The 24,736-nt window shown below is 34.0% G+C and overlaps 1 long non-coding RNA gene across 1 annotated transcript; it reads left to right on the top strand.

Moving 5' to 3' along the window:
- Positions 1–914: 914 nt before the first annotated feature.
- LOC149498244 (uncharacterized) lies at positions 915–1,533 on the top strand. Its single transcript, XR_016319744.1, has 2 exons — positions 915–1,146; positions 1,257–1,533. It is a non-coding gene; the product is annotated as an uncharacterized LOC149498244 (long non-coding RNA).
- Positions 1,534–24,736: the final 23,203 nt, after the last annotated feature.

The following is a 24,736-nucleotide window of genomic DNA, read 5'->3' as shown; positions in this document are numbered from 1 at the left end:
TTACTGAGCTAGTCTAATTTGTCTGTATTGATTTAACTCTCCATCTGAGTAAATTAATTAGTGACATGAATTAGATGTAATATTTTCTCACACATTAATGTTAATTTAAGAGGCATGTTATCTCCCATCGAGTAGTATGTGCCGGTCTTATCTAATTATAATATGCAAAACATGTGATTGGTTGAATTCTCCCATCGAGGTTGCTATTCATGAATGTTGTGAATGTGTATTTTTTTTGAATTGTGATATCAAAGTTGTATATTTGCAATTTGATTTATTCAATGTTTATTATTGATATGCTATTTTGTTTAATGCATGAAATAGAAATGGCATCATTCAGTCCCCTTGCAAACATCTTAACCCAAAACAAACTTGAGGGTCCAAACTATGCTGACTGGAAGAGGAATTTGGACATTTTGCTTACTGCTGAGGAGTATAAGTTTGTGCTTACTGAAGTTTGTCCTGAAAAACCCGGTGAGGGTGCCTCTGAGGAGGTCACCAGAGCTTACCAGAAATGGGTTAAAGCTGATGAGATGGCGCGATGTTACATTTTGGCTTCTGTGTCAAATGTTTTGCAACATCAGCATCAGAAGATGGACACAGCTTTTGACATGCTCGAAAATCTCAAGGAGATGTTTGGAGATCAAACTAGTGCAGCAAGGCAAAATGCATTGAGGGAGATTCTTACTTCCAAAATGGAGGAGGGAACTCCAGTTAGAACTCATGTCTTGAAGATGATGAGTCTTCTGAATGACATGGAGGTTCTTGGTGCTGAGGTTGACAATGCTACACAGATAGAAATGATCTTGAACACTTTGCCAGCCAGTTTTCAGCAATTTCGTTTGAACTATAACATGAATAAGATGGATTTCACTCTGTCTAAGTTGCTGAATGAGCTGGTGGCTGCTGAGACTATCATTAAGCAAGGAGCTGCACCTGTTGTGCTTAATGTTGAGCGAGGTTCTTCTTCTGCCCAGAACAAGGGTAAGAAGAAGAAAAATGCTCACAAGACTAAGCCTAAAACAAGTGGTGCATCTACTAGTGCAAGTGTTGCTGTGAAAAAGCCTAAGGGTAAGTGTTTTCACTGCAAGCAACCTGGGCACTGGAAGTCACAATGTCCAACCTGGTTAGCCAAGAAAAAGCAAGGTATGTCTCTGTTTTATATGCTGATAGTTGAAACTTGTTTAGCGGTGTTGACTACACTCCAATGGTGTGTAGATTCTGGAGCCACTAATCATGTCTGCAATTCATTGCAGGGGTTTCAGGTAACTCGTCAGCTAAATAAAGGAGATGTAAGCATTTTTCTGGGAGATGGCACAGAAGTTGCAGTTCTAGCTATAGGAAATGTTTCTTTGAATTTTGAGAATAATAGAACTTTGTTTTTGAAGGATGTTTTATATGTACCTTCAATTAGAAGGAATTTAATTTCAGTTTCTAGTTTGAGCAAGAATGGATATTCGGTTTGTTTTAATGAATTTTATGATGATTCTGTCGTTATTAAATTTAGAAAACAAATGATATGTTCTGGCTCAATGATTGATGATCTTTTTATTCTCAAAGTTTCACCTGAATTGCAAATTCCTAATTCTGAAGTTAACTTTGATGTCATTGTTCCATTGAAAAGAAAACGTCCTATTGAATTTAGTCATACTTATTTGTGGCATTTAAGGCTTGGTCATATTAATTTAGATAGGATTTCTAGGTTGGTCAAGGATGGACCATTGAGTTCATTGAAAGTGGAGGCACTACCAACCTGTGAATCTTGTTTAGAAGGTAAAATGACTAAGAGGCCTTTTCCTATAAAGGGTAATAGAACTAATGATGTACTTGAATTAATTCATTCTGATTTGTGTGGTCCAATGAGTGTCCAAGCTAGGGGTGGTTTTGAGTATTTTGTGACTTTCACAGATGATTACTCAAGATATGGATACATTTACCTGTTGCGCCGTAAGTCTGAATGCTTTGAGAAATTCAAAGAGTTCAAGGCAGAAACGGAGAAACGACATGGAAAATATATCAAGTCGTTACGGTCTGACCGTGGTGGCGAATACCTCTCTAGGGAATTCATTACTTATTTATCAGAACAAGGAATTACTTCACAGTTGTCTGCACCTGGTATGCCACAACAGAATGGTGTAGCAGAAAGAAGAAATAGGACGCTTATGGAAATGGTTAGATCAATGATGAGTTATTCAGATTTGCCCATTTCGTTTTGGGGGTATGCCATAGAAACGGCAGCATATATTCTGAATTTGGTTCCATCTAAGTCAGTACCTAAAACTCCTACAGAACTGTGGACTGGGCGAAAGCCACGTCTAAGACATGTTCGGATGTGGGGTTGTCCAGCCCATGTGCTGAAAGGGAAAGCAGATAAGTTGGAATCAAAAACAGACTTATGCTTCTTTATTGGATATCCTAAAGGAACAAAAGGTGGTTTATTTTATAGTTCTCAAGATAAAACGGTCATTGTTAGCACCAATGCACATTATCTTGAGGAAGACTATATTAAAAACCATATTCCCAAAAGTCAATTAGCCTTGTATGAATTGAGAGGAGAAAATATACCAACTAGAACCTTTCCATTAGAACAACAACCTAAACCATCAATGGTTGGAGCTGACATTCCATTGCCTAGTCGTAGTGGAAGACATGTTAGTCGACCAGTAAATCAACATCAGCCTGAATATTCAGTACCTAACATTTCACTACCACCTGAAAGTAGTGGGAGTTATGTCGAAACTGAAGTGGCAGCTGTTGATCCAAATATACAGGAGCACAATGTTGGGGCTTCTAACATTTCATTGCCTCCTGGTGATGACAGACATGTTGAAGTTCCAGAACATGATCAAGATGTAGTCCCACCAGTCATGGACTTGCCGGCTTTACAGCCACAGCAAAATGAAGGTGTGATTGCAGAACCTGTAGTACTTCGTCGTAGTGGGAGAATTAGACGACCACCGGTTCGATATACACTTTTGGGAGAAGCTTTTGATAGAATCCCTGAAGAAGTGAATATTGAACCTGTCTGTTACGATGAAGCACTACAAGATAAAGATGCTGATAAGTGGCTTGTAGCTATGAAATCTGAGATGGAGTCCATGTACTCTAATCAAGTCTGGGAACTTGTAGAACCACCTGAAGGGGTTAAACCCATCGAATGTAAGTGGATCTATAAGAAAAAGAGGGGTATAGACGGTAAAGTGCAAACTTATAAGGCAAGGCTTGTTGCGAAAGGGTTTACTCAGAAAGAAGGGATCGATTATGAGGAAACTTTTTCGCCGGTAGCCATGCTAAAGTCTATTAGAACTCTTCTATCCATTGCAGCTCATTATGATTATGAGATTTGGCAAATGGATGTCAAGACAGCTTTCCTAAATGGAAGTCTTGATGAATGCATCTATATGAAGCAACCAGAAGGTTTCATAAACAATGGACAAGAAAATTTGCTTTGCAAATTGAATAGGTCCATTTATGGGCTTAAACAAGCATCTAGGTCATGGAATACTTGTTTTGACCAGGCGATCAAAAGTTTTGGCTTTGATCAGTGTCATGATGAGTCTTGTGTGTATAAGAAATGGAATGGTAGTAAGGTTGTTTTTCTGGTACTATATGTGGATGATATTCTGCTTATAGGGAATTGTGTAGGTATGTTGAATTCTGTCAAAGATTGGCTATCCCAACGTTTTGATATGAAGGATTTGGGAGAGGCTGCTCATATTCTTGGGATTAAGCTTATGCGAGATCGCAAGAAAAGGATGATTGGCTTATCTCAAGCACTTTATATTGATACCATTCTTGCTCGTTTCAGCATGCAGGATTCCAAGAAGGGTTTTCTTCCCTTTAGACATGGAATCACTCTATCTAAGGACCAATGTCCTAAGACACCTGAGGAGATAGAGAACATGAAGGCAGTTCCATATGCTTCTGCAGTTGGAAGCCTTATGTATGCAATGTTGTGTACCAGACCTGATATCTGTTTTGCTGTTGGCATGGTTAGCAGATTTCAATCTAATACTGGGCGAGAACACTGGACTGCAGTCAAGCATATAATCAAGTACTTGAAAAGGACTAGGGATTATATGTTAGTTTATCAATCTGACGATCTTGTACCCATTGGGTATACAGATTCGGATTTTCAGACTGATAAGGACTCTCGGAAGTCAACCTCTGGTAATGTTTTTGTCTTGGGAGGTGGAGCCATAAGTTGGAGGAGTATTAAGCAAACTTGTGTTGCTGACTCCACCATGGAAGCTGAATATGTGGCAGCTTCTGAAGCTGCAAAGGAAGCTGTATGGCTTAGGAACTTCCTTATGGATCTAGGCGTAGTTTCTTCAGTGCAATTGCCTATTACACTTTATTGTGATAATAGTGGGGCAGTTGCAAACTCGAAGGAGCCACGGAGCCATAAAAGGGCAAAACACATTGAGAGGAAGTATCATTTGATACGAGACATAGTTCAAAGGGGAGATGTGATAGTGACAAAGATTGCATCGGAAAACAACCTGGCAGATCCTTTTACAAAAAGCTTACCAGCAAAGACTTTTGACAGTCATGTAGAAGGAATGGGAGTTAAAGTTATAGATGCATGGTTATAAGTCTAAGTGGGAGATTGATAGAGATATACTATTAACCATGCATAATTAATAGTATAGCTATGAATGATTTTCTATTGACAATTATTTCTTTGTATTTAATTGGAAATTTGCATTAAATAAATGTTATTAGCATATGAATAATAATTGTGATTAGTACATTTTGTATGTATTTAATTGGACCAAGTAGAGAATGGATGTTTAGTACTGACTGTTAAACATATTCTCTAGGACATTAGAAATAATGTTTATTGTTCTTAATCTTGATTTATTTTAATATGAGCAAACATTGATTGTCTTGTGCTTTGATTCATTAAAGGGTGAGTTTCATTATTGGAATAATATTCTCGGTGAATTGGGCAAAGATTTTTTGTGTTTGTGAAATATTAATTAATGATAGAATCCATGTCTCGGTTTAGAGATTGATGATGCACTTTAAGTAAGCTTATAAGGTTTCATAGTGTAAACCCTGCAGGTGGATATTGAATCCGACACATGAAATAAGTTGAGCGACAATCTTAAAGTTATATTGTGATTTAAATAAATTGTCAGTAAGTTATTTAAATGACAGCATCTGTAATCTTAACATGGGGAACATTATTTTATTATGTTGTGGAATAGTAAAATAAATAAGGAGTTCAGTCATGAGTTTTTAGTGGAATAATTCATGATTAATTATAATAAGAATATGTTGGTCTACATAGGTTCTTATTATAATTAGTAGCCTGATTTATTTTATTCCTGCGGTCCCTGTAGTGCCCTAATTATTTGGAAAGTTAAGGGTGTATTAAATAATAGATAAATTATTTAGTTTTAAAATAATTGATTTTATTTTAATTAAATAATTTTTTATTTAATTTATTTTATATTAAAAAATATCTTCCTATCGAAGAGAGGTTTTTTAATATAAGATTGGAAAACCCTAAGAATATATAGACGCACGTTATTCTATTCTCTGCCACTCAGAGAGTTCCAAAAGAGAGATAGTTAGGGATTACTGCAGAAGATCGTGGGTGACTCCAAGATCTCTGAAAAGAAGACCGGTGAGCGATTCTGCGCTTCAAGAGGTCAATTTATTGATTTGTTCGATAATGTTTTTAGTTTGCCTCATATGGTTTCGATAAGGGTTGTTTCCGCTTTATACCCGCTCCCATCATAATAAACATAAGACATTAAATTTAAAGGCAAAATTAAAGGGACAAAATAATAAAGTACTTGTAAATTAGAGAATAGTAATTACAATGCACGGATTTAAAGAGTTAAGCAAGATTCAAGCTCATGATCTCGACGTTCATCATGAATGATGAACAAATGCACCAATCATTTCTCATAATTTTGTTTCTATTGCTTATTTGATCCATTTATGACCAAATACGAATCCCAAGCCACTTAAAGTTGGAGCTTGATCACTAGATCTCTGAATGGGGGCCGTTTATTGATTATTAATCTGTTGGCTCAAGGGTCAAATATTTATTTCGAGATTTTGATGATTGAAACAAAACAAATAAATTTAAATTATATTATTTGAGCTAATAATATTTTTATGCAGATTATATATGGAAGGTAATAAATAAACAAGGCAAAGTCCTACAATTTCAAGAATCATGAAGACTATTGAAGACCTTAGTGGTTAGATTTTTAGGATTCATTGTAGGATAGAGAGAACATCCATTTATAAGAACAAAATTAATTTCTTCTCTCTTTATCAAAAGGATTTTTCGAAAATAACTCTTTAAAAATCAAAAGCTTTTTTCGTTCCTTGATTATCTTACCTAAAATGGAAGAGATCTTGTCTCAATCATTTTTGGTAATAAATATCTAAGAAAAAGCTTATTTTAGTTTTTCGAAAATCATTTTCATAAAGGTTCGAAATTTATTCACTTACCTTAATCAAAAAGACTTTGTCTCAAATGATGTTGGTAATAAGAATAAATCAAATAAGATTTTAGACCCACACCTTTAAAGTCCATGTGTAACTTCACTAGCATACATTCCATGCCATCTCATATGTAGCCGCTTGAGATAATTGAAGAACTATTGTCTCTTTGTCTTTATTATCCTTTCACATTGAGGATAAGTGATTTTTTCCAAAAGAGAAATTTGAAAATAATCGAGTCGAACGGACTTGGTTTGATTTTATTTAATAAATCAGTTTTATTTTTTTAACCCATTCGTTTATCCTCAGAAAATGGTTCTCTTACTTTGGTAAGATTTTTATTTTTGGAGTTGCCACCCTTATTAGGGAAAATTCTTGAATTAGTTGATTCTTTGAAATCGACTAACTCGGTTTTAAACTAGAGACGGGGTTCGAGAGTTAGGTAGGATAGTGGAAGGTGTTAGACACCCCCTATTGCCCGGTTAAACTAGCCTCCTTATTGTCCAAAGATTCACAATTGATAATAATGTGATTAACTAAAATTGAGATGCTAAAAATGATTTAAATGAAATTTCGAAGAAATGACAATTTATGCAAATAATTCTTAAGCTTAAAGACATAAACATAAACATTCACGAAGAAAGGGGAAGGAGAAAAGAATACAACCCATTCCTAAATAAACAATTGACCCTCGTCCCTCCAAATTTCCTAAAACCCAACTAATTATTACATATAGGCTTTAGTTGAGATCCATGAAGATGTCATTAAATTAGGCAATAACACAACATTAAAGCACAATGGGAAATAATCATCCATACAATCAACATAAGCTCAAAGATATACATTATTCACATAATTAAAGATCACACATTCCAACCAACAACCACTCATTCATTCACAAAATGAAAATATGATGCATGTTAGAGATACTAAATTAATGAATAAAGGGGTTCGCACAATAATAAACATAAGGCATTAAATTTAAAGGCATAAAATTAAAGGGACAGAATAATAAAGTACTTGTAAATTAGAGAACAGTAATTACAATGCATGAATTTAAAGTGTTAAGCAAGATTTAAGCTCATGATCTCAACGTTCAACATGAATGATGAACAAATGCACCAATCATTGCTCCTAATCTTGTTTCTATTGCTTATTTGATCCATTTGTGACCAAATACGCATCCGAGACCACTTAAGGTTGCAGCTTGATCACTGGATCTATGAATGGGGGTCGTTTAATGATTATTAATCTGTTGGCTCAAGGGTCAAATATTTATCTCGAGATTTTGATGATTGAAACAAAATAAATAAATTTAAATTATATTATTTGTGCTAATAATATTTTTATACAGATTATATATGGAAGATAATAAATAAACAAGGCAAAGTCCTATAATTTCAAGGATCATGAAGACTATTGAAGACCTTAGTGGTTAGATTTTTAGGAATCATGGTAGGATAGAGAGAACTTCCATTTCTAAGCACAAAATTAATTTCTTCTCTCTTTATCAAAAGGATTTTTTGAAAATAACTCTTTAAAAATCAAAAGCTTTTTTCGTTCATTGATTATCTTACCTAAAATGGAAGAGATCTTGTCTCAGTCATTTTTGGTAATTAATATCTAAGAAAAAGCTTATTTTAGTTTTTCAAAATTTATTCACTTACCTCAATTAAAGAGACTTTGTCTCAAACAATTTTGGTAATAAGAATAAATCGAATAAGATTTTTATGCTCTTCATTTTCAGAAACAAATTTTTAAAGAAATCTAAAATCTTAATTTTATCTTCTTACCTAAACGAAAGAGATTCTATCTCAAACCGTTTTTATTAAATAAATATTTCAAAGAAGATTTTCAAATCCTTATTTTCAAAAATTTTGTTCTTAAAGGAAAGTTAGATTTTCTCTTATTCGCTTACCAAAAAGAGAGAATATTGACTCAAAAGAATTTTTGGTAACAAAGATTTCTGTATCTTCTAAAAATGGAAAGTCAATATTCTGATTTAAAAAGGAGATTTTACTTTCTAAATACGAGATTCTCATCCCTCTTTATAAAAGGCGTCTTTTCTTTAAAAGACGTGGGAGAAAAAGAGTTTTTAAGAGTGTTCGTCCATTGATCATATTTTTTATCTCTCAAAACTTATTCTCAATCCCCTTATTTCTTTTCACCTTAATACTTTACGTTCTATCTTTAAAAGAGAAAAGAAATTTTATAACAACTTCTTTTGAAAAACAGTTCTGATTTCTAAAACGATTTTCTAATCTTAAAAACTGTTTTTTCTGTGCTTATATTTGCATTTATGTCCGTATATTTAGATTCTGTAATCTTTAGTAGACAGGTTTTCATCTGATAAGCTTTTATGTAATAACTTAGGTGAAAAGCTATTGTGAAATAGGTTATCAAGCGACCTTCTCTGGGAGAGAGATTCTAATGTCTTGATTTGAGTTTCTATTCTTTGCCAAAAAAACCAAAAGGGTTGAGGTTAACTAGAACCTTTGGAAAATCTAGTGGGACAAAGGGTAGATCTACGAATTGATCTATTGCCTTGTACTGTTGGTTTGTCTCTTACCCTTGGAAAGAGATAACATAGTTAAGGATCTCAAGATGAGTCTTGGGGAGTGGATGTAGGCAAGTTAGCGTCGAACCACTATAAATCAATGTGTTAATCTTTTTATTTTTTTAAAGTTTCTACTTGATACTATTTTACTTGCTCTTCTATTTATATTTTAGAAATGCTAAAAGTTGTTAATGGTTTTGATGTTCTAAACTGGAATAAGCTTTGTCTTTTCTGAATGTTAGAACTCTGGACTTCTGCTTAGTGAATATACCAAGTTCTAAATTGTTCTTCTATTTTTAGTATATTTCACTACTTGGGTTTCTAATCAGTTTTCTATCTTGATTGAAGCTTTGTGAAGCAGTTCAGATTTCAACAACTGTTTCTCACATAGTCTTTTATATTTATCTAAACTTTATGAGGAATTTCTAAACATAATAGCTTTCCTTTATAAAATAGTTTTGATATTGCATAAGAAATTGTGAAGCAGTTCTAATCAATAACTGTACTTTGCAAAGTCTTTCTATTTTCTGCATAAGGGAATTGTGAGGAAGTTCTAATCAATAACTTATTCTCACAAGTGCCTTATTTTTCTGCTGCTATAGAATTCTAAGTTTGTTTTAAAAGTTTTATTTTTATTTTTTGAAAACCCAATTCACCTCCCTCTTGGATTGTGCCATACACATACGGCACCCATATAATCATTCTAAATCTCTAAAACGAAGGGCCTGGCATCATAGGAGGGTGTGGCGTGCATCTCACGTAGTGGCACAAGACCCTTCCCAGATTAGGAATGTTCAAGTGAAGAATGGTCAAGAACATGGACCTAGGTTCATGTGGCGCGGGCCCTAAGCATTTGGCACACGCCACACGTAATGGCTTGTGCCACTAGCTTTGGCCATGCATCGCAGAGGCACAGAATGTCCCTTGTAGTTGATCCTAGGTCTCCCTCATAATCAGACCCACAATAGGTGTTTAAAACATCGAAAAAGAAAAGAAAAAGATGAAGGAATGAGTTTTAGGTTCTCAGAAACTACCTTTTAGTGATTTCTTTGAAGATTGATTTAAAATGGATGAAGAAATCGGAACACTTGGTTCTTGATCCAATATCCGAGATTTGAGATTAAAGAATGTGTTTTATGGGATTTTTTATTAATCTTAGGGCGTTTTGATTGATTAAACACTGAATCTCAATTTAAAATCAAAGGGCAATACTAGTTGCCTTTGATTTTCAAGGTTGAGTTTTTAAAAGAGCAAGAGTTTCCCCTAAGTTACCAAAAAATCCTCCATTTGTCTCACTCCCAATGTCTATTTATAGGCATTTGAGGGTGAGTGGCCCCATTTAGGGCTGACATGCCAAAAATGCCATTGTCTGGTCCCACAACAGGATTAGGCCCACTTTTACCAAATTTGGCCAAGTGGCAGGCAAGATAAGGCAGTACACCAAAAAGTGTGCTGAGCATGTTGACCTGCTTCTTAGGCCCGGTTCCATTGCGAAACATCCGGTATCATCACCGAACCTTTTAGGGGCAAAATTTGAGCGTCTACAGTTTGCCCCAACTTTGATAGTATTTTGCTTTTAAGCAAAATGTCATCAAAGTGTAAAGTAGACACTTAAGTAAGAAAATTCTTACCTGATTTGCATTGAACAACTTTAATGGATAAAGTGCGCCATTTTGGCAGCTTTGCTAATGTGGGTTGCCATTACGGCGATGGTTGGGTGGGCAAATTGCACTGTGGTGATTGTTGGCAGCTTCTGCCGCTGACTGTGCTAATCGTCGCTTTGATAAAATGTAATGGTCGTCCTTTAGACGTGAGATGGGGAGTGAGATGCGCCATATGGGATGGCAAAAAAGCGAAATGAGATGCGATACATGGGACGGCTTCAGGGGTGCACCACTTGGGACAGCTTCAACCGATGAATGAGTGCGCCACTTTGGATGATCTGGTTTTGAAATGCTCCACGTTTAGAGGTTGCCCTTTGGATAGTGAAAAGCAGAATGAGATGCGCCCCATTGGATGACTTCAGGGGTGTACCACTTGGGACAACTTCAATGGATGAATGAATGCGCCACTTTGGACAACTCGGTTCTGGAATGCTCCACTTTGGGAGATCGTCCTTTGGACGGTGGGATGCGGAATGAGATGTGCCATATGGGATAACTTCAAGGGTGCATCACTTGGGACGGCTTCAACGAATGAATGAGTGTGCCACTTTGGACAACTCGATTCAGAAATGCTCCACTTTGGGAGGTTGTCCTTTGGACGATGGGATGCAGAATGAGATGCATCATATAGGACCGCTTTAGGGGTGCACCACTTAGGATGACTTCAACGGATGAATGAGTGTGCCACTTTGGACAATTCAGTTCTGAAATGTTCCACTTTGGGTGGTTGTCCTTTGGATGGTGGGGTGCTGAATGAGATAAGCCACATAGGACAGCTTCAGGGGTGCACCACTTAGGATGACTTCAATGGATGAATGAGTGCGCCACTTTGGACGACTCGCTTCTAAAATGCTCCACTTTGGGAGGTTTTTCTTTGGACGGTGCCTTCTTTGAAAGGCTCTGGTGTGCCACTTTAGACTACTTTGGTGTGCCACTTGGGACAGCTTTGGTGCGCCACTTTGGATGGCTTTGGTGCGTCACTTTGGACAGCTTGATTCTAAAATGCTCCACTTTGGAAGGTTGTCCTTTGGACAGTGCCTTCTTTGAAGGGCTTTGGTTTTCCTGCCTCAGGGGACTTACAGATTTCCTGCCTTACGGGAGTTATGGTTTTTTTTTGGGAGGTACCTACAAAAAAATTTTGACAACACAGGGGGAGAGGCTCTTTGGTCGGTTATGGTTGTTAAAAGTTTCGTAATTAGGCTCATAAGAGCGTGCATGGATTGTGGGTCCCGTATATGAATGGCACAACCCAAGAGGAGGGGTGAATTGGATTTTCTAAAAAATAAAAATTTAACTTTTTAAAAAACAAAATCAGAATTCTGTTGTAGCGGAAATAGAATACATCTGTGAGAGCAAGCTATTAAGATTACAACTTCCTCACAAAGCTTTATGTAGAAAATAAAAAGACTTTGTAAAGAATAGCTATTGATTAGAACTGTTTCACAATATCTTAATCAATTTCAAAACTACTTTATGAAGGAAAGTTATTACGTTTAGAACTACCTCATAAAGTTTAGATAAATATTAAAGATTATGTGAGAGATAGTTATAGAATTTTTGAACTGCTTCACAAGCCTTTAAGCAAGATTAGAAAACTGATTTAACACCGAAGTAGTGAGATATACTGAATATAGAAGAATAGATTAGAACTTGGTATATTCACTATGCAGAGGTCCAGAGTTCTAATGTTCAATAAAGATAAAGCTTATTCCACTTTAGAACAACAAAACCATTAACAACTTAGCATTTCTAAAAGATTAAAGAAGTGTAAGTCAAACAGTATCAAGCAGAACTTTAAAAAATAAAAAGAATAACACAACGATTTATAGTGGTTCGACACTAACTCGCCTACATCCACTCCCCAAGACTCATCTTCAGATCCTCCACTATGTTATCTATTTTCAAGGGTAAGGGACAAACCAACAGTACAAGGCAATAGATCAACACCTAGATCTATCCTTTGTCCCACTAGATTTTCCAAAGGTTCTAGTTAACCTCAACCCTTTCTGTTTTTGATAGAGAACAAAAACTCAAATTAAGACATTAGAATCTCACACACGGAGAAAGTCGCTTGATAACCTATTTCACAATAGCTTTTCACCTAAGCTATTACACAAAAGTTTTTCAAATAAAAACCTGTCTACAACAGATTACAGAATCTATATAAACAGAGAGAAAAGGAAAATATAAGCACAGGAAAATAGTAATCAAGATTAGAAAATCGTTTTAGAGATCAGAACTGTTTTTTAAAAGAAGTTGTTATAAAATTTTCTTTTCTCTTTTAAAAATAATACGTGAAGTAATAAGATGAAAAGAAATAAGGGAGTTGAGAGTAAGTTTTGAGAGATCAAAGATTTGATCAATGGACTTATACTCTTAAAACAAAAACACTACGTCTTTAAAGGGAAAGACGCCTTTTATAGAGAAGGATGAGAATCCCGTTTTAGAAAGTAAAATCTCTTCTTTTCAAATCAGAATATTGAGTTTCTAAAAAAATCTTTTGTTTGAAGATAAGCAAATAAGAATATGATTTTAGACTTTCCTTTAAAAATAATTTTCGAAAATAAGAATATGAAAATTTTTTTTGAAATATTCTATTACCAAAAATGATTGAGACAAAATCTCTTTCATTTAGGTAAGCAAATAAAAGCAAGATTTTGAACTTTCCTAAAAATTAGTTTCCAAAAATAATAAAAATCCTTTTCTAATTATTCTAGTACCAAAAACGATTGAGACAAAATCTCTTTCATTTAGGTAAGTGAATAAGAATAGGATTTTTATAGAGATATTTTCTGAAAATGAGAAAATCTTTTTCCAAAAATTTGTTACCAAAATAATTGAGATATAATTTCTTTCATTTTAGGTAAGAGAATTAAAGAACCAAAAGTTTGACTTTTTAAGGAAACTTTTTCGAAAATATTTTTGATAAAGAGAGAAGAAATATTTTTGTGCTTATAAATGAATATTCTCTCTATCCTGCAACAAATCCTAAATGCTAACCACTAAAATGTTTAATGGTATTCATGATCTTCGATTATTCTTGGATTTGTAGGAATTTTCCTTGTTTATTATTTTTCATGTTCAAATCTACATAAAATAATATTAGCACAAATAAAATAATTTAAATTTATTTGTTTTACTTTAATCATCAAAATCTCAAGACAAAAAATTGACCGCTAACACGTGTGAAATGTGAATTTGCATGAAAATGCATGAATTTATGTGAATTTGCGTTTGTGTAAATTTATGAAAGTTATGCGTATTTTTGTGAATTTATTAAAATTGTGCTGTGGCACACAAAATGAGATAACTAACCTATGGCCAGCGGTGTATCCCCTGCTTAGGCAGCTAGCCGTGGACGGGTTGTTGACTAAGTATGAGAACCGATCACGGCCAATGGACCTTTGGGCCGAACCGGGCTCGAAGGCTTAAGTCGGGCCCATAGGCCTACTAACCTTTATAAAAAGGTGAAAGTGACATTCATTTGTCACTTTCAACCTTATTTTCTTCTTTTCAAATTCTCTCTTTTCTCTTTCACTCTTTACACAACCCAAACTTATGGCTACTGAAAATGTTATGGACTGACTTCTTAGTATTGTAATAATCGATCCCGTGACTCGACTTGTGAGCCACAAAATGAAATTGCAAGAGTTTTTTTCGGACTCTGGGACTTCGATCAGCTTGTGGTATGATTTGCCCAGCCACCTTTTCTGGGGCACAATCGAGGTACTCCAAAACTTTGTCTTTGTTTTTCCTGCATTATTAAGGCTAGAAGCATGCAAACATTAGGTTAGAAATCAGAAACTAGATAGAATTTTACCTGATTAGGTGTATTGGGCGTTTTGGGCCTGTGGCGTGCGCCAGTTTGAAAGCTGTTTGGCTAGTCTACAGTCTTGTGGCGTGCTCCACAGTACTTGTGGGGTGGGCCACTTGAGCAGTGGCTTGCGCCACAGTGATTGTGTAACACCCCATTTTTGTGATTTTCCATTGTTTTCCATGCTTAGCTGCATCAAAACATAAAAGACGTGCCTTTGCACTTTATTAGCATACATAAAGTGATTTATTTTTGCAGAATGGCACAAGGCGTGGCAAATCCATCGATAACACCTTTGTAGCCGGTGAATGGTTTGATCAGTTGCTTGAGCGGGTTCAAGAGCCTGTCCGGGAGGCAAGCTTTGGCCGCTTTGTCGATACTCTACCCTGAGTGTAGGGGTGGACTCTGTCGTTCAGCATTCTGGCGCTGATGGAGTAGTGGATAGATACCACGCATATCTTCCATCTGCCGTTTGGAGGGATGATGATCACGCCGGTAGACTTTGCTACTATCACAAGGCTTCCATTCGCTGGACGGTATATGTTCTTTGATGACTGGATGAGGACAATAGACCGTCCAGGCCTGCGGGTGAGCCTCCGGGCTACTTGTTGGCTTAAGGGTCAATTTGTTATCTCGAGATTTTGATGATTAAAACAAAATGAATAAATTTAAATTATATTATTTGTGCTAATATCGTTTTATGTAGATCTAAATATGGAAAATAAATAAACAAGGTAAAATCCTACAAATCCAAAGATAAACACAGATCATGAAGACCATTGAAGATCTTAGCGGTTAGCTTTTAGGATTTATTGTAGGATAGAGAGAATGTTCATTTATAAGCACAAAATTAATTTCTTCTCTCTTTATCAAAAGAATTTTTGAAAATATTTCTTTAAAAATTGAAAGCTTTTCGTTCCTTAATTCTTTTACCTAAAATGAAAGAGATTATGTCTCTATCATTTTGGTAACAAATCTCTTAGAAAAACCGTTTCTTAGTTTTGAAAATTATTTTCATAAAGATTCGAAATTTATTCACTTACCTAAATTAAAGAGACTTTATCTCAATCAATTTTTGGTAATAGAATAAATTGAATAAGATTTTTATGCTCTTTATTTTCAAAAAAGTTTTTTTAAGGAAATCCAAAATCTTATCTCTTATTTACTTATCTAAATGAAGAAGGTAAATGAATATTTCGAAAAGTAATTTTCAAATTCTTATTTTCGAAAATCTTGTTTTTAAAGGAAAGTTTGATCTTCTCTTATTCGCTTAATGGAAAGAAAGAATATTGACTCAATAGATTTGGTAACAAAGATCTCTGTATCTTCTAAAAATGGAAAGTCAATATTCTGATTTGAAAAAGAGATTTCACTTTCTAAATACGGGATTCTCATCCCTCTCTATAAAAGGTGTCTTCTCTTTAAAAAGACGTGGGAAAAAAAGGATTTTTGTTTTAAGAGTATATGTCCATTGACCAAATCTTTTATCTCTCAAAACTTACTCTCAAACCCCTTTATTTCTTTTCATCTTACTACTTTACATTTTATCTTTAAAAGGGAAAAGAAATTTTATAACAACTTCTTTCGAAAAATTGATCTGATCTCTAAAATGATTTTCTAATCTTAACAACTGTTTTTCCTGTGCTTATATTTGCATTTCTGTCTATCTATTTAGATTCTATAATCTTTTATAGATTGGTTTTTATTTGATAAACATTTGTGTAATAGCTTAGGTGAAAAGCTACTGTGAAATAGGTTATCAACCGACATTCTCCGTGTGAGAGATTCTAATGTCTTGATTTGAGTTTCTGTACTCTGCCAAAAACAGAAAAGGGTTAAGGTTAACTAGAACTTTAGAAAATCTAGTAGGATAAAGGGTAAATCTAGGAGTTGATCTATTGCCTTATACTGTTGGTTTGTCTCTTACCCTTGAAAAGGGATAACATAGTTGAGGATCTCAAGATGAGTCTTGGGGAGTGGATGTAGGCGAGTTAGTGCCGAACCACTATAAATGTTGCAGTTTATCTGAGTTAGGCGATTTTTAAGAAATCCTAAGAAACAATTTCATTCAATATGTAAGCAAAGTCATACATACGTTTATCCCTATAGCTTGCAGTTTAATGAATCTCATAACAATGTTAATTTCACATATGTAATAGCATAATTATTCATAATATCAAGTACACAAAGGTAACTTGCTACTCAAGTAATCATGCAATATCTTGATATAAAAGACATGCATAACATAAGAGCATATTTTATTATTTTAGCATCTAATCCACGTCATAAGCATACATGTTGCATGTTATAACAGTAACCCGCAGTGCAAGTAATTATATAAAAATTTGTATAAATAATTTGCATATCATGTAACCATATAAGTTTTACAATAAGTAACTCGCATGTAGAGTAATCACATAACATAAGTCTATAGGTGACTTGCCTTACAAGTAATCAGTCTATCATAACTGTATTATCAAAATCTTACTCATTAATTTAGATAATTAGGCCTTAACAGCGACTCAGATGAAACAGAAGTAGAATGGGTAATATAATGGTATCTGATACAGTCAAACTAATACTAGATAGTTAGCCTTTTACAATAGACTTGGAAAGTCTTTCAGATACAGAGTCAGTAGAGTGCGTCCACTCATCCTAAAGACACCCACGTGTCTAGCATATGATCATAGCATAATCCAAATCCAATTTCATAGCATGCTTTATTTTCAGGAACAGATAACAATATTCTAGCAACTACTCGACCAAGACCACAGTAAGAGCCCATTAGTTCTTATTATGTCAATCCAATTCAATTCCATCTTTAAGTAATAAATTTTATAATTCAGTACCACTCAATAGCCATTACAAGTAGGCGTACCTCTTTGCAACCTGCACATGATATATAGAAGCTCATTTGCTTTATACAAAACTCAATTATATATGCTCATATGTGTATATATACAATAATCTCATAACCATATGATAGTCAAGTCAAGCATCTTAAGTCAAACTATATTAATTCACACTTAGTATCATCTAGTATCACTTAAGAAGTTAATTAAGTAAGCATACCTAGTAGATAGTATAAGCTTTCCAAACATAATACCAAACTGGTATTATTACATCATAGTCAAACATAGGTCAAGAATAATCATATTCCATAATAGTCCTTAAGTCAAACAAGTCAATATCTCAATAATAATGTCCAGTATGTCATCTAGCTATACATTATATTATGCAAGTAAGTATAGTACCATGCATCAAGTTTAGCTCATGATGTCTATAAATTCAAAGTCAAATATAGGTCATACTTTAGGACACAGTTCGGCTAGTGCTAAAGCTCTGGGGGTACATGCTCCCTTTTTAAGTTTGGATCATACAATTATTCCATTCTAGCATCTAATTACAAATTAGCTCATTAGATTGCATGTCAAACATCATTTAGACTTAAATCCCCAATTAGGCATCAATACTTAATTACAAACCCTAATCATGTTTATCTAAATCAAGCCATCATAATGATCCTTTCATCATTATGTTTATTCATGCTTATAACTTAATCAATGCTTAGGTTATCATATGAGATTGCAGTCTCATTTAGAAAAGGTTTTAAAGGAAGATTACCTCATAGACATGTTATATATACATTTAGGGTGTTTAAACATCATTTAAAAGTCCAAAAGACAACATTTCACGAAGGGGATAGCAAAGTGCTCAATCAGGGTGAGTCAAAATGACATGGCCATGCTAAAAGAGCATACTTCACACAAATAGTCAGTAAAGAGCACGGGCATAGCATGCTAGAATGGCCATGCCAAGTATCATAGTCTGGGCATGCTAAGAAGCATGGTTGTGCCAGAAGGCCAATTTCATCACACACACAGGTCAGTGGGTTACACGGCCTAGGAGTGGGCATAGTCGTGCAATTTGGGTTTCCAGTTACGAAATTACCATTTCTAAGCGTGTGAACATAACATATCATACTCTTCTTCTCAAAACCACACATTTACACTAAAACTACTTTCAAACATGCCAAATAAGAATAGGAACATTCAAGGAACATCAACATTTCATTCATAACACCAAAATCAATAAATACAATCAAATTCATAAAAACTCCCAAAATATTCTCATAATCTCAATCACACAAACATTAATAAAAGAAATCTAATTAAACATATACTTGTAAAGTACTAACCTCAAAATTGCACAATAACAAACTTAGTTTTGCAATTATGCCTTCCCTTTGCACTTATCAAGCTTAGAAGGTTCACCCCTCTCTACGAGCATGAAATCAAAACAAAACATAAAAGGACAACCATTAAAGATTCAAAATCTCCTAACTACACTAACTCCAAAAATATAATCAGATTGAAATACAACCTACAGATTGCAAAATGAAAGCTTACCTTGATTACGGAATGCCTTCTGTGATCACAGCCTAACTGCACCTTAATCTCCTAGCTTTAATTCACTATTCTAATCTTAATAACACTCAATTTATTATTTGATTGCAGATTTTAATGGTGAAAGTCACAAAAACGGAAGAAGAAAGCTCTCCTTTTTTTTCCTTTTCGGCATGTGCATGTGAAGAAGGGGCGACACTCTTCTCAAAGAGGGTGTCGATCTCTCTTTTAGTTTAGGTTAATTTTTTTTATCACACAATATGGCCCATAATTAAATTGGCCCAATTAATTAACTAAAACCCAATTAAATTAAAACCTAATGAATTAAAGTTAAAAATCATATTTTAATAATTAATTTCTCAAAAATAATAATACTTACCAATAAATATCACCAATGGTCAATAAATCATATTTTGGCAAATAAATTCTAATAATCAATAATAAATACAAATAGTGATTTATAAATACTATTTATTATTTTAAAATACCAATTTAATTTGAATACTCAAGAAATAGGGAAAAAACATACTAATTTAGAAAATATTCCAAAATCAAATTACCATTATTTTTTATCCCAATTTCAAATAACTAGGTGCAATTAAAATTATATCACATTAAATTCCATAACTAGGCTTCCTAAGGTACACCTTCACAATTCGCAATCTAGAAATCATTTAATGCATGAATGATCAAATTAATAATGTGCAATGCATGAATCACAATCAAAACTCAACGATTATGAAAATAACTTATTCCAATTGAAATTCATACCAAAATCCCAGTTTGGTACCAATTAGCATTCCTGTAAACTACTATTCATAATTCCAAAAATTAGGGCGTTACAGTATCAATCACGACCTACACATATTTTCCAAAGTTGAAACTCTCTTTGACAATTGTTTGCAACTTTCAGCCAAAGTTATTGCCTTGATCTATTTTTGTGAAAACAAGTTGGTGAAGATATTCGTAATCTAACAGCATGTATGCTGTTATTAGAATTTCACCAATTTCTTTATTCCCAATCATTATCGGTCACAAAAGGGAGAGGTCGAGACAAACCCTACCAATGTTGTAAGTCAAGTAGCATCTGTAGTCTTTTCTTGCAAAAGAAGGGAATTGGTAGTCAAATTCATCTTTGAGCAAGTCCTTTATTTTTCACCATAATGGGTTTCCCATGTAATCTCGAAATGAAAACCTTATTTACAATACAAACCTGCAGAAAATTTAAATAAATTCATGTATCTGGATGGAGCTTTCATCAATCCTTTTACAGATTTCTTTTTTGATGTCTGGAGGGAAATTTTCCAAATAAGTCTGACTGAAAATGAAGATCCTTGCTTTTCTTTTTTCTAATTCTTTATTAGTCAACTTTTTTTAGGAGTTCCTTTTACTAACAAGTAGAAGGAATCTCTCAAAATTTTCTCTCTAACCAGTGAGGCTAAAGGTGCACTCAAAATTTTCTTCCCTAACTAGTGGAGTTAGGTGTTGTTTTTTCTATTTTACCAGTGGGTTAGAAAGAGTCTTGATTTTCTTCTTGAGATTTTAATTTTCTTCATAAATCTATCGACAAAGAGATGTAAAATTATTTTACCATTATATTGCAATTGTTACAATATTTTGGTTGATTAGAATTTTGCATCTAGCTACTTGACATTTCCCTCTACTAGATTATTCATTTTGAGAGACAATCTGAGCTTTAAAAATCTGGCTACAATAATATGTTAATGCATTTAAACTGAATAATGTTCTGCTATAGTCCCCTCGTATATTCCAGATGTTGTCTAGAATGCATTGTTGGTTATCATCTATCTAGCTATCATGAAGAACTTTAAATGATAAATTTGTTCCTTTTGAAAAAACTGGCAAAGTGCCTGAATTGAACTTTTTTTTGTTTTTCTATCCGTATTGAAAAAATAAAAAAAGAAAAGGTTAGTAGGCATAAATAAAACTAAACATCAATGGAACGGGCTTTCAAAATATCTAAATTTTGTAATGTTGCTTTTCCTACAAATGAAAAAATGATTTTGGTGTCATTGACAATTGAAGAATTATAAGCATGATCAACTTGATAGGGAGTGGCTATGTTAATGAATGGAATTCCTAAATGACACTACATGAAATATCTTCAGCAACAAGAAATGTGAGCTTGATATGAACACCATTGTTGAGAACAAAAGCTTCGGCTTTATGCTTAATTTTTAGAGCAGCACTATTTGCAGTTCTAAGACCATCACTTGACGTTTCAAGATAATTTTGGGGCATTATTCATGCCTTAATGCAATTCAGGTTTGCTCCAGTATCAAAAAGTGCATAGTGTCAACCTGAAAATCATCTTGAAAACTCAATGTTATTTTGATCAAATACTTTGTGAAGTTATTTGTTTTAAAATACAAATGAAGTCTTCAGGAAGGTTTTTGGGGTTCTTGCAACGATGAGTTTTGTTCATTAGCATGTTTAGGATTCTGATCAGGGAAAGCAGGACAACTCAAGAGTAGAAATTGAAGGGTTTTTGAATCTTTTTTATGTTTAATTTTTATTTTTTGGAGTTCATATCTAATCATTCAAATCTCTTCTTGTAATCTTGAAAGTGTGAGATATCTAGGTTTAGGTTGACTCCCTTTCACCAGAATTTCAGTGAGATCATAATGGCAGGACCTAATGTAAGGTGTGGCTAGAGGAGGTTGTTTAAGAGATTGCTAGAGTTTGAGGAGATATTCTCTTTGAATTTTAGGATCTGTATATGATTGATGATATCAAGAAAAAAATTTTTATCCTTAGTAAGAACATTTATCCTTTTCTCTGATTTAGATTATGAAGAGGATGATGAGGACAAAGTAGCAAGCTCATCAATTTGAAGTGCTTTATCATCTTCAGAGCATTCTGAAGACGAATCTAAGGAGTCAAGTAGGCAATGAATTTTTTCCATAATTTCTTCTTCAAGATGGAGCTCATTTAACTTTTTTTTCCGCATTTATAACATGTAACATCTTTAAAATCGGTTTTTCTTTGGGGATTTTGATTTGGAGATTTCTTTGAAGAGAATGAGGAAGAAGATGGCTTAGCTTTTTTGTAATGCCTTTTTGAGTTTTTATAATCTTTGGACTCCTTATCCCTATTTTTGCAATTAGAGCATGTTTGTTGAGAAGAATTTTTTATAGAGATATCAAATTGTTGACATAATGAACCAAGGTCAGCTCTAGTTTTGCGCAATTCTTTTTTAAGCTGTTTTTGTAACTTAAGATCTGGCAAATTTTAAGACCTTCCTTTTGTGTGTAACTTATCAACTAACCATATGTGAGCTTACTATAAGGGATTTGTTTACCATAATCTCCTTTGATCCTATTTCTGACTATTTCTCCTAAAAGAGGAGGAAGACCTGCAAGAAATTTTTCTTTCCAAAACAGTTGATTTGAATCTTTCCTGAGCATGATTCTAGAGAGAAAAGTATCTTTGTACTAAGTGAAGTTACTAAGCTTTTTGAACCTCAAATTTGAAAGTAATTTAGCATTTTTATCCTTAACGTGTGAAGTTTCCCATACAAAATATAAAGAAATAAAAAAGATGAGGTGGCAACAACATTTTGAATTTGATGGCAATGATCATCCAAAATTAGTTAATCATCTTCATCAACTTTCATAACATTAAGAATTTCAGAGTGATCTTGAAAAGTGAGATGGTGATCCCACCATCCTTTCAATTGTCCTGTAAAGCTTGCAATAAAAAGGTCAGCAACAGCCCAGTTAGAAACTATAGTTTAGGTTTTGTATGGATTGGCTGCCATTGTCATCTACTAAAGAGTGCTATTAATATTATAGTCGGACATGCCATCTATGTTTCATTCATAGACAAATGTTACAGTATAATGATGTAGAGAAAGAACATTAGGCTTTTATTCTAGTTTGATATAGACATAGCCAAAATCCGGTTTAGGAACCGGAACTGCCGGTTTGGAACCGGTCCGAACTGGAACCGCCAGTTTGGAACCGGTCCGAACTGGAACCAAAACCAGTTGCACACGGTTTGGTTCCGGTTCCACCATTTTTGGAACCGTGAACTGACGGTTCCAAGAACCGGTCGGAACCGGTTGGAACCGCCAGTATTTCCAGTCGATTCGCATTCCGGTTCGAACAGTCGGCTCGAACCACCGGTTCGAATTCTACTGTATAACAGCTAGAACCGGCAGTTCCAGACGTTAGACAACAGCTTTGTTTTCTTTTCTTTTTTTTTTTTCAAAATCTTTGGTGAACTCCCAAATTACCCCTCCTAACAACTATAAACGGTTATATAACAGCTAGTTTCAAGGGTATTTGTGGAAAAATGAATTTTTGGATTTATTATAAATACCTCATTCCATTTACAATCCCCTCACACACAATTATCTCTACTCTTTCTACTCTATATTATTCTTCTCTACTGTACAATCTCTTTAATTGTCATTTATAAATTATTCACTACTCTAATTATTCTCTCTAATTTTTTTTATTCAATTTTGCAAATTACATATTATTTTCCTATAATGGCAAGCAGAGGAAATTCAAGTGAAAATTTAAGCCCTTTTTTATAAAAAAAAAATTAAGTTTCAGTCTTTTTAAACAATAAATAAATTTAGTTGAAGACCTTTTTTTAAAAAATAAATTAAGATCAAGTCTTTTTTTAAAAAAAATAAATTAAATTCAAGCATTTTTTACTTTTTTAAGTTTATTTTTTTTAGAAATTATTTTCACAAATTTTTAAATTTTAAATTTTGAAGAAAAATATTCTCTACTTTTTCATTTTACATTTATGTGATTCGCCGAAAATCCGATCGGAGAACCGGCCAGAATCGTCGGTTTTGGAACCATTAAGGAACCGGAATCGAAACCGGTCTGTTCCAAACCGGAACCGGAATCATCATTTTTCTATTCGGTTCCGATTCCAATTTTTATGGAACCGAAACCGGCGGTTCTGGAACCGTAGCCATGTCTAGTTTGATATATGGAGATGTGGGTTTTGGGAAAAATGCTGGTCATGGGATAGTCCTATGAAATTTGTGAATTTCAAGAAGTTGTTCCTCTCTGAATATGTTTTGTTCATTATGAAAAACTTGATCAAGGATATTGACGATATCTGATTGGAACTACCTTCTTGAGATGGAAAGGTTTTAATTGGACAATGAGGAGTTGGAGGAGATGGAGTATCTAGAATAACCATTTAAGATGAAGGAGTATCAAGATTTGGAAGATTTTGTAGATTTCTACTAATTACTTCCATGAATTCATTTTGGGTTGGTGAAGTTTGAAACTGAATTTTGCTAGTGCTCATCATTTTATGAGGTTTGAAAAGAGGACTCTAACCCTTATGTTCTTTCAAGATAGAAGCTGGGAGTTTTTTAGTAATGACATTAGGATGACTGAGACTTTGTTTCATCTTATTAAATTGTTCTCCTATTGTGTGCAAATGATTATTTGTGAAATTATTTTATTCAAAAAGATTATGTATTTCCATAGCTGTACTAGAATCTCCATTCTTGAAGGCTGCAACAACAATAGGATCTTTATAGTGAGAAACATGAAATTCTATTTTCCTAAGAGGTAGATGCATGGACTCTATTCAGCCATCTGAAGTGGCCCAAGTGGTTGTCTTAGGGATGGAATTAACTTGAATTGACCGAAAAGGATATTCTATTTTATTCTTAAAAGCATAGGTTTCAGACCATTCGAAAAATAATTTGTTCATGAGATTTTGCCTCATGTATTCATAATATTTCTCTTGGATTTGGTGCCTTTGTTCAAGGAAATTTTTGAAAAACCAAACTTTTTTTGCTTTACCCTAAGGGGAATAAAAATCA

The sequence above is a fragment of the Jatropha curcas genome, chromosome 2, assembly GCF_041381405.1.
Source record: "Jatropha curcas cultivar XTBG-Jc1 chromosome 2, XTBG_Jcur_1.0, whole genome shotgun sequence".
Classification (NCBI taxonomy): domain Eukaryota; kingdom Viridiplantae; phylum Streptophyta; class Magnoliopsida; order Malpighiales; family Euphorbiaceae; genus Jatropha; species Jatropha curcas.
Note: the sequence above shows the minus strand (reverse complement) of the source record. Positions and strands in the feature narration are given on the sequence as shown.